The following is a 10,897-nucleotide window of genomic DNA, read 5'->3' on the forward strand; positions in this document are numbered from 1 at the left end:
TCAAATGATAGCAGAATGCACCAGGAGGGGGTAAAGAGTGACCTTTAATACATAACATGGTGGCAACATAAGTGCTCATTATTTAATCGTGCCTAACATTACTCGTGCCCACACTGTGATACTATAATTTCCTAACCCTTATAACCCTACCACTAGGTCTTAGTGTTTCCAGGAACCTGGGAAACACTAACATCTGAGGAGGAGGCAGCTTGCTATCTGCCATGCCCTGTAGCCTGAGATGACTATTATGTCTGAAGTTAATTATAAATTATAAGAAGACCACGAGGTCAGTCAGTATAACTCGAGCAAGGAGCAGTTTATTTTATCATCTTTACAGTTGCAAAGTCAGTGCTAGACTGACTCCCCATTCCCCAGGTCACCAGACCCTGTCTCTTAAACGGGCAGTATGCTTCTCCAACTACCTATATAATATCGCCCCTCTCTTATTTCACAAACTCCCATTACAAACATATATATACAACAATTGTAAGTGTTATGTATACATTATATCCAACATATAGACATGGTAACAAACATTTACACAAAAGATTGGAAAAACAGCCGTCCCACCATAGGCAATACATCCAATCAGTGGTCTACATTGACATGATCATCTCTCCGGGAGATGACAGTTTCTAGATGACAGTCTCCAAGTCTCAGGAGCCTTCTCTGGTATAGGCTCCAGGATTTCTGGGAGCTCCTGCTGTTCAGGGGTGTTTCTGCTGTCCAGTGAGGCTGCTGCTGTCTCCTCCCTGGTATGACTACCCCCGGCTCGGAGACATGTGATTCAGTTGACACCACTGGTTCCATCCAAACTGGCTCTGAATTTTGGGGAATTTCTCTCCATTGATGAGGTGCAGCAACCAGCTGATCCACATGCCTCTTCCAGACCGGCTCATCCCTGGTCTGCACCATATATGATAATGGTTCTGTTTGAGTCATAACCATTGCTGGAATCCATTTTTTCCCAGACGTATTATCCCTGTCCAAGATGGTCTCTCCTCTTTGGAATGTCCTTGACCTGGAGATTCCCCCAGTTCTGGCCATCTGTCCTTTCTGATTTCTCTCTGGCCTCTTCCACAGCAGGTCAAACATGGTTCTCAGCTGGTGGTTAAAGCAAACACTGGATTGTTGCACGTGGCCAGGTTACGATACATGATGAGGAGCCTGTTGATACACTGTCCTGGTGAACCCTTTCCTTGTGAGGTTTTCAAGCCTGCTTCAATGTTGGTACAAATATGTCTATGTGGCCATTTGTTGTCGGGTGGTATGGGGCTGTTGTAGTGATTGATTCAACTGAGTGATTTATCAGGCCATTTCAGAGGGCAGTTGAAAGTCAACCACATGGCTGAGGCTCTGGAGTCACATGTAGGCTAGACCAGGTAAAGACATCAGATTTCCTTCCCTAAATGAACCAAATGCATTTTCCTGACAATCAACAATGGTTTCATGGTCATCAGTAGATTCTTAATTCCAGATACTTTTTATTGAATTCAAGTTCCTGGCATGGCAGAATTCAAACCCAGGTTCCCAGAATATTAGTTGAGTTCCTGGATTAACAGTCGAGCGATAATATCATTAGGCCATTGCCTCCTCATAATGTCACTATCTGAGATGGTGGCTACAACTGTGAGAGTGACAGTGTTTCTTCTTCATCACTGTTTTTCTACTCTTCCAGCTCTTACTCATTGATCATTGAAGGGAGAAAGATACAAGAGTAGGGTTGTTGTGGAACAAAATCAAGAGGTGCATGCTTACACCATTTGCAACTTGTAAATCAGATGAGTTTGTGGGATGAGCAGAAGTAGTATGTAAGGGGGAAAAACCGATATGAAGATACCACAATTTGCAGTGGCTCCAGCAATGCCCCTGACCATGACCTCAGTGGTGGCTGTTCCAGTGATGTGGCTACCATCTCCCCCATAGTGGTCAGGACATGCAGTCATGCCTATCTCCCATCAGTAGCTCCTATTAGATCGGGCTATTTGTCACATCCTGTGAGCGAGAAAGAAGTGTGTCAGTTAGTGTAGTGCATCTGTTTTGGTGATGTGGCTGTCATTGTTGAACAACTGGGTGAAAGCTGTGAGATGCGGGTGTGAGGCATGGATGTGTGCCTGTTAAGTGTGTGAAAATGAGGTGAACTTTACGTTATGAGTCATGATTAATCGACATTGTTGGTGGTGAGTGATAGGGTTTTGGTGCATTGCGCAGTGTATAAGACTGGTGGCACAGTTGGTGGAATATGACACTTGAAGGTACATTCACTAATCTTGATCAGTTGTGTGAATAAGTTTCTGCTAATGCTGCATCCAGGTCCTCAGGTTTGACTCATGGAATTGACAGCCATAGCTATTTGTTCCACTTTGGAGAGTTCAATTGGCGGTCTCCTGGCCCTCTGTGGGTAGAACACATTTTCACCATCAAAGTATCAGTCCAGCATCAGAGAACTTTGGAGCATCTCTTTCCCCATAATGTCATAATTCACTCCTCTTCCCATTCAGACTTCCTTTCATAAACAGTTCCAGCATTGCTCCAATCAGAGCATAGCTCTCTTCTAAATGGTGCAGGCTGGTTTTAAGTGGTGCTGATCTTGCGCAAAGTTGGGCCCCCTCCTGAGACATGCAGCCACTCAACAGCATCTTGAGCGCTGACAACATACAGCAGCCATGCAAATTAGTTGGTAGCATGAAGTTGGCCTGCAACCTACATCACAAGCAACAGGCACAAACTAATGAAGCATTGCAGGGATTGAAATCGCTACACCCATTTTCAGGGGCTGTACAATTTAGCCCCAAGATGTTAAACTGCTATTCTGGTTTAATTTAAAGTAAAATGAAAAAAAAATACAGGGTGCAATTTTCCAAAAAAAAAACAACTGCCCAACAGGCGGGAATACAAGAGTTTTACCTGCATTTTTTTGGGTGAGCTTAGTAAAATGAATTTCCAGCACTCTGTGTATCATAGAGTTTGATGTGGAGATGCCGGCGTTGGACTGGGATAAACACAGTAAGAAGTCTCACAACACCAGGTTAAGATCCAACCGGTTTATTTGGTAGCACAAGCCACTAGCTTTCGGAGGACTAGAGGGCACAGCCTCAAGATAAGGGGGCGGGGGGGCGCAGTTTAGAATGGAGTTGAGGAGGAACTTCTTCACTCAAAGGGTGGTGAATCTCTGGCATTCTCTGCCCATTGAAGTGGTGGAGGCTGCCTTGCTAAATATATTTAAGACGTGGGTAGATAGGTTTTTGATAGGCAAGGGGATTAAGGGTTATGGGGAGAAGGCAGGAAAGTGGAACTGAGCCACGACAGATCAGCCATGATCTTATTGACTGGCAGGGCAGGCTCGAAGGGCTGGATGGCCTACTCCTGCTCCTATTTCTTATGTTCTTATGTTCTTGTGGAGTGTTGCTCCTTCATAAGGTGAGTGGGATTCACAAACAGGGCATTTAAAGACACAAACTCGATTTGCGAAATAATGGTTGGAATGCAAATCTTTACAGGTAATCAGGTCTTAAAGGTACAGACAATGTGAGTGGAGAGAGGGTTAAGCACAGTTTAAAGAGATGTGTATTGTCTCCAGCCAGACAGTTAGTGAGATTTTGCAAGCCCAGGCAAGTCGTGGAGCTTACAGATCCCGAGATCTTGGGTTCATATCACACTATCTGTAACCCCCATGCCCTAGAGGCTGGCATCAGTGTGCTGAGGGGGCCAGTACGCATATACTGATCTCTGGGAGAAGTGCTACCCTCACCCCCCACCCCCCACATCGCAGGCCCAACACCCATCACCCCCCCCTCCCCACTTGATGCTCGGCCTCATGTTTGCTGGCCCCAGCCAGTCGGTCTCACGCTTGCTGGCCCCAACCATCCTGTTGATGGCAGGACCTGGCCTCCTAATGACTGGACTTGGCCTCTGATTGCCTCCTGATTCCTGATGCAGAGTTTCTAATCCCTGCCATCCTACCTTCCCCTCAATCCCAGCTGGATCTGTCCCATGCCTTCAGGCCCCACCAGTTGGACACTGCCTGGTGTCATCGGTCACTCCCCTGCTCCTGATCTCCTGGGTGACCTCAATGGCTACTGGTCTCACCAGCGAGGCCCATTGGTGGGAACCATATGCGATCCCCACTAGTGTGGACCTCCATCAGTGGGGGCAGAAACTTTAGCGAGCCAGGATGATTGAGTCCTGGGCTCGCTAAATACATGGAAATCAGAATTTCTAAATGATAATCAGCCTCATGCTGTTCCCCAGCCCAAAGTTGATTACGTCCAAAAACTGGATGGGGCTGATCGCAACCAAATCCTGTTTTTTCTCTCCCCCCCTCCACCACACTCCCCTTGAGCAACACAGTGGGCTGGGAAAATTGCTCCCACAAAGTCTAGAGCTCAAGGATTTAAAATAACTTTTTCAGAGAGCTGATGTTTTTTGGTTTCTTGAAATACAAAGCTCTTTGGTAGAAGCAGTTGAGTCATCTCTTTTTTCAGTACACAGTTTTGAACTTGAGAATTACTAGTAGACGACATGAGGCATGCCTTCACAAAGATTAAAGACAGAGTAAAGGTATCTATTCTGTGGAACACTTTGAAACAGTCAAAATGTTAACTGTCTTCATACCTTGGTGGACAAAGGTATAACAGTTTGTAACTGTCAGTTTTCTTTTCAATCCATGAAGTTTTCATTAGATCTTTTGCATCCATATACTCATTCATATTATATCATATTCATGCTCCTTTGATGCTACTTCAGGTTCCTTTGCTCTCTGCTGTTTGCCTAGAGGTAAAGCTGTTTAAATTACAAAATTATGGAATTGAATGGATAAAATCAGACTGTTTCCTGCCTCTGAAGGATCTAGAATCACGGGACATAGATATAATATTAAATTCAAGAGATCTAACAACAAATAGCTGAAGAAACTTTAGGGGTGGTTTTAAACCTACCAATTCAGCAGAATAGTCAGATGGCAAAACACCCATTGGTAAGTACCTATTGAGGTCTACTCATTTCCCACAGATTAGGATTTTAACCAGTCTGTCTTCACAGCAGGTGAGGTATGCATGTCAGAAACTGAAGGGGTCATTTGCAGGTCAGCCTGCAAAGACATCTTCAAGGTCCAAGTCGTTAACCAGAGATCTGCACAATGAAACCATAGTGGCCAAAAGAGATCCAGAAAAATAAGTGGTTTTATCTTTTATTTAACTATTCCCACCTGTAAGATCTGACATCAATTCAGTGTTTAATAAAAGCTAGCTTTCAGTATTGATTTGACATCAAATGGTGCAATTTGAAAGGGTATTGATTGTGGATCATTGAAACACTCAACAAAAAAGGCATCAAGATTGTTAAATTTGTAGAAGTGATCATTCATATTCAAAAGTGGTCATTAGGCATTATAGGTATTAAGTATGATCATCATGTCATGTCCTTTGTCCCCACCTAGCACTCAGCTCTCACCAGTGGCTCCCTGTAGCTGTTTGCATGAGACAGCGGCCACACCCCGCGCAACAGCCTCAACAAGCCAGCTAAACCAGGTGAGGGTAGCCGATGGGTCTCGGTGAAATAGGGAGATGTTTATCCCAGCATGTGAAGATAGAGTCCAGCGGATTGAGCGGACGAGACCAATGGAAGGTCCAACGGTCAAGAAGGCAATCTCTGCAAGTGTCATGGAATTCGAAGAGCAGGACAAGACAGGTCATCCACTGCGCCTAGTCCTACCTCCAGCTGTCTTGACTCTTGTCTTGCCACTGGATCTAGATGGGAATTGGGAAGAGAGAGTGAGGCTGACGCTGCGCAACTCTCCCTCACTTTAATCCAAATCAAGTATTAGTTTCGACACCATCATCAGTGTCCTGTAGCGATGGGCGAGCGACGAAACAGCAGGTATGGATACACTGGGAGCTGTAGCCACGGACCTGCACGCAGGTGGCTCAGGTCTAATGGTTGTTTTCCACTGATTGAAGCAGCAGTGGAACTTGGCGTCTACCTGGGCAACTAAGCAGTCCTCTTTAGGAACACACTGCTCACCTCCGTAGAATGAGGATGGGGCTAGAAAAGGTGCTCTAAACATTGCCTGCTTCACTACACCCTGGCCAGTATACCGCGGCTGGAGGCATCCCATCTTGCGGTCGAACACACAAAATAAAACACAAAGTGACGCCGCTCACCATTGGGACTTGGAACGCACACTTTTGGACAACTCTACAGCAGACAGACCAGAGATAAGAACAGCCTTAGTTGCCAGAGGGCTTGCAAGATACAACATTGACATTGCAGCCCTGAGCGAAACTCGTCTTGCCAACGTAGGTCAGTTGACTGAAACTGGAGGTGGATACACTTTATTCTGGAGCGGTCATGGCAGCAATGAGCGTCGTAATGCTGGAGTTGGATTCACCGTCAGGAGACACCTTGCTCGGAAACTTGATAGGCTACCCAAGGGTGTGAACAACCGACTTATGACATTACAGCTTCCGCTACAGAACAGAAGTCAAGCCATCCTGATCAGCGCTTATGCCCCCACAATGAACAACCCGGATGAGATGAAAGACAAGCTCTACGAAGAACTAGACGCCCTACTATCAGCAGTGAGCAGTACCGACAAGCTGATCTTGCTTGGTGATTTCAATGCAAAAGTAGGGTGTGACTCTGCAATCTGGCAGGGAGCCATTGGGAGACATGGAGTGGGCAAGTGTAACAGTAACGGCCTACTCTTACTGAAGACCTGTGCAGCACATGACCTCCTCATCACCAACACAACCTTCCATCTGCCTACCTGTAACAAGACCTCCTGGATGCACCCCCGCTCTAAGCATTGGCATCTTATCGACTATGTCATTGTCAGGAGAAAAGACAGGCAGGATGTCAGTGTAACTAAGGCCATGTTTGGTGTTGACTGCTGGACAGATCACAGGGTCATTGTCTCCAAAATGAGGCTCCGCATCAGACCCAAGAGGCGACCACAAGGAAGCAAGGTTATGAAAAGAATCAATGTGGCCAAGCTAAAGAACCCCAGCATAGCTTCAGCACTGGCTGATCAAGCTTGCTGACCTACACCTCACAGGCAGCGCTAAGGATGACTGGAAACGCTTCAGGGATGCTATCCATACATCTGCGCTGAAGACGCTCGGGCCCTCCACTTGCAAGCAGCATGATTGGTTCGATGAGAATGATGAGATACAGGCTCTACTTGTTGAAAAGCACAAGCTGCCAAGATAAATGCTTTTACCAGTGCTCGCAGGACAGTCCAGAATAAACTGCGTTAAATGCAGGATGCCTGGCTGAGCACCAAGGCAGATGAAATACAGGGATACGCTGACAGAAACGACTTGAAACGGTTCTATGAAGCCCTCAACACTCTCTATGGACCTCAATCTCTCGGGAGTTTCCCCCTCCTGAGTACAGATGGTACAACAGTCATTACAGAGAAGGCTCAGATCCTGCAGAGATGGGCTGAACACTTTGAAGCCGTCCTCAACCGAGCGTCATCTATTAGTGATGAGGCAAAAGACAGGATTCCCCAGGTTGATATCAACAGCGCCATTGATGACCCACCAGTAGTAGCTGAAGTCATGGGAGCTGTCAGCCAGCTATCCAGTGGCAAAGCCCCAGGGACAGATGCCATACCCGCAGAGATCTATAAAGGTGTTGGTCCTGCACTTATTGAGAAGCTCACTGAGTTGTTCCAGTCCTTTTGGCAGCAAAGATCCATTCCTCAGGAACTTAAAGATGCTTCCATCATACACCTCTACAAGAGAAAGGGCAATTGGCAAGTATGTGACAACCACCCAGGAATTTCACTGCCCTCCATCACGGAAAAAACCCTCACAAGAGTCCTGCTAAATCGTCTGGTCACGCATCAGGAGCTGGGCCTGCTTCCAGAGCCACAATGTGGCTTCCGCAAAGGTTGTGGGACTGTTGACATGATTTTTGCTGCATGCCAACTTCAGGAGAAGTGTCAGGAGCAGAATCGCAAGCTCTACACAACCTTTGTTGATCTCACGAAAGCCTTCGATACTGTAAGCCAACAAGTCCTGTGGAAGATCATGTCAAAGTTCGGCTGCCCTCCCAAATTCATTCAGATGGTATGCCAGTTCCATGATGGCATGATGGCCAGAGTACTGGATTGCGGAGAATCCTCTGAGGCATTCCTAGTCACCAATGACGTCAAACAGGGTTGTGTGCTCGCACCCACACTGTTCAGCATGATGTTTACTGCCATGCTGAATGATGCCTTCCAGGACAGTGTTACTGGAATCAGCCTCAAGTACAGAGTGGATGGGAAGCTTTTCAACCTGAGGAGACTTCAAGCTTTTACCAAAGTGAAAGAGTTTGTTCTAAGAGATTTCCTCTTTGCCGATGACTGCGCCCCATGTGCTGGCTCAGAGCCAGAGATGCAAGTCAGTATGGACAAATTTTTCCATGGCTTGTGACAACTTTGGGCTCACCATCAACATTAAAAACACTGAAGTCATGCACCAGCCTGCTCCTCATGCACCGTACACAGAACCCATTATCACAATCAAAGGGCAGAAACTACAGGCAGTGGTCCAGTTCACTTATCTCGGCAGCACCCTTTCCCAAGCAGTGACTATTGATGCAGAAGTTAACTACAGAGTAGCAAAGGCAAGTTCTGCTTTCGGTAGACTGCACTCCACTGTATGGGAATGTTGAGAAATCAGCCCAGCAACAAAACTGAAGGTCTACAGTGCCGTGGTACTCATCACCCTCCTGTATGCCTGTGAAACGTGGACTGTGTATCGAAGGCATGCAAGACAACTCAATCATTTCCACATGACTTGTCTTCACAGAATATTACGCATCCAATGGCAAGACAAAGTACCAGACACTGAAGTTCTCTCGAGCAAGTCCACACACCGCTGATGAGAGCGCAGACCGGGTGAACAGGTCATGTCATCTGTATGTCAGACGAGCGCATACCCAAGCAGCTCCTTTTTGGGGAACTCTCTGCTGGAAGACGCTCGCAAGGAATGTTTCAAAGACACACTCGAAGCCTCCCTGAAGTTGCTTGACATTGACATGACCACCTGGGAAATGCTGGCACAAAACTACCCTACCTGGCACTGCCTCATCCACAAAGGCTGTCAAACTCACGAAGCAAGGTGTATTGCTGAAGCACAACTTAAGCGCGAGCTGCGCAAGTCCAGAGCCACCAGCGCAACAACTACAGTGTCTACACAAGTCTGTCTAATATGTGCCAGGACATTCCGTGCCTGAATTGGCCTGATCAGTAATCTTTGGACACACCGCAACCAGCCTCAAAATGACTAATGGTGTTGACGTCCTCATCGATGATGATGGACAAACAACAATAGACTTAAACCATTCAGGATTATGACAGTGTAACTTTCTACGTGCTGCGATGGAGAAAATAAACAAATCTTACCAATTATTTTTGCAATTCTTTTCATAAGAACATAAGAAATAGGAGCAGGAGTAGGCCATCCAGCCCTTCGAGCCTGCCCCGCCATTCAATAAGATCATGGCTGATCTGTCATGGCTCAGTTCCACATTCCCGCCCTCTCCCCATAACATAAGAAATAGGAGCAGGAGTAGGCCATCTGGCCCTTCGAGCCCGCCCCGCCACTCAACAAGACCATGGCCGATCCGTCGTGGCTCAGTTCCACTTTCCCGCCCTCTCCCCATAACCCTTAATCCCCTCTCTTATCAAAAACCCATCAACCCGCTTCTTAAAAATATTTAGCGAGGCAGCCTCCACCACTTCAACGGGCAGAGAATTCCAGAGATTCACCACCCTTTGAGTGAAGAAGTTCCTCCTCAACTCCGTTCTGAACCGCCCCCCCTTTATCTTGAGGCTGTGCCCCCTAGTCCTACTGTCTTTTTTGAGCGGGAAGAGTCTTTCCACCTCTATCCTATCCATCCCATTCATCATCTTATACGTCTCAATGAGATCTCCCCTCATTCTTCTAAACTCTAACGAGTACAAGCCTAGTTTATTCAGCCTCTCCTCATAGCTCAACCCCCTCAACTCCGGTATCAGCCTAGTAAACCTCCTCTGCACTCCCTCCAAGGCCAAAATATCCTCGCGCAGGTGCGGCGCCCAAAACTGCACACAGTACTCCAGCTGCGGCCTCACCAGTGCCCTATACAGCTGCAGCAAGACCTCCCTACTTTTATATTCAATCCCCCTCGCTATGAAGGCCAGCATCCCATTCGCCTTCCTGACCACCTGCTGCACCCTTAATCCCCTCTCTTATCAAAAACCCATCAACCCGCGTCTTAAAAATATTTAGCGAGGTAGCCTCCACCACTTCAACGGGCAGAGAATTCCAGAGATTCACCACCCTTTGAGTGAAGACGTTCCTCCTCAACTCTGTTCTAAACCGCCCCCCCTTTATCTTGAGGCTGTGCCCCCTAGTCCTACTGTCCTTTCTGAGCGGGAAGAGTCTCTCCACCTCTATCCTATCCATCCCATTCATCATCTTATATGTCTCAATGAGATCTCCCCTCATTCTTCTAAACTCTAACAAGTACAAGCCTAGTTTATTCAGCCTCTCCTCATAGCTCAACCCCCTCAACTCCGGCATCAGCCTAGTAAACCTCCTCTGCACTCCCTCCAAGGCCAAAATATCCTTGCGTAAGTACGGCGCCAAAAGCTGCACACAGTACTCCAGCTGCGGCCTCACCAATGCCCCTATACAGCCGCAGCAAGACCTCCCTACTTTTATATTCAATCCCCCTCGCTATGAAGGCCAGCATCCCATTAGCCTTCCTGACCACCTGCTGCACCTGCAGGCTGGGTTTTTGCGACTCATGCACAAGGACCCCGAGGTCCCTCTGCACCGTCGCCTGCTGCAGTTTTTCGCCACGTAAGTAATAATCCTTCCTACCATTATTCCTACCAAAGTGGACCACCTCGCACTTG

This window comes from Carcharhinus amblyrhynchos, chromosome 1 (assembly GCF_965287045.1).
Source record: "Carcharhinus amblyrhynchos chromosome 1, sCarAmb.v2.hapA, whole genome shotgun sequence".
Taxonomy (NCBI): domain Eukaryota; kingdom Metazoa; phylum Chordata; class Chondrichthyes; order Carcharhiniformes; family Carcharhinidae; genus Carcharhinus; species Carcharhinus amblyrhynchos.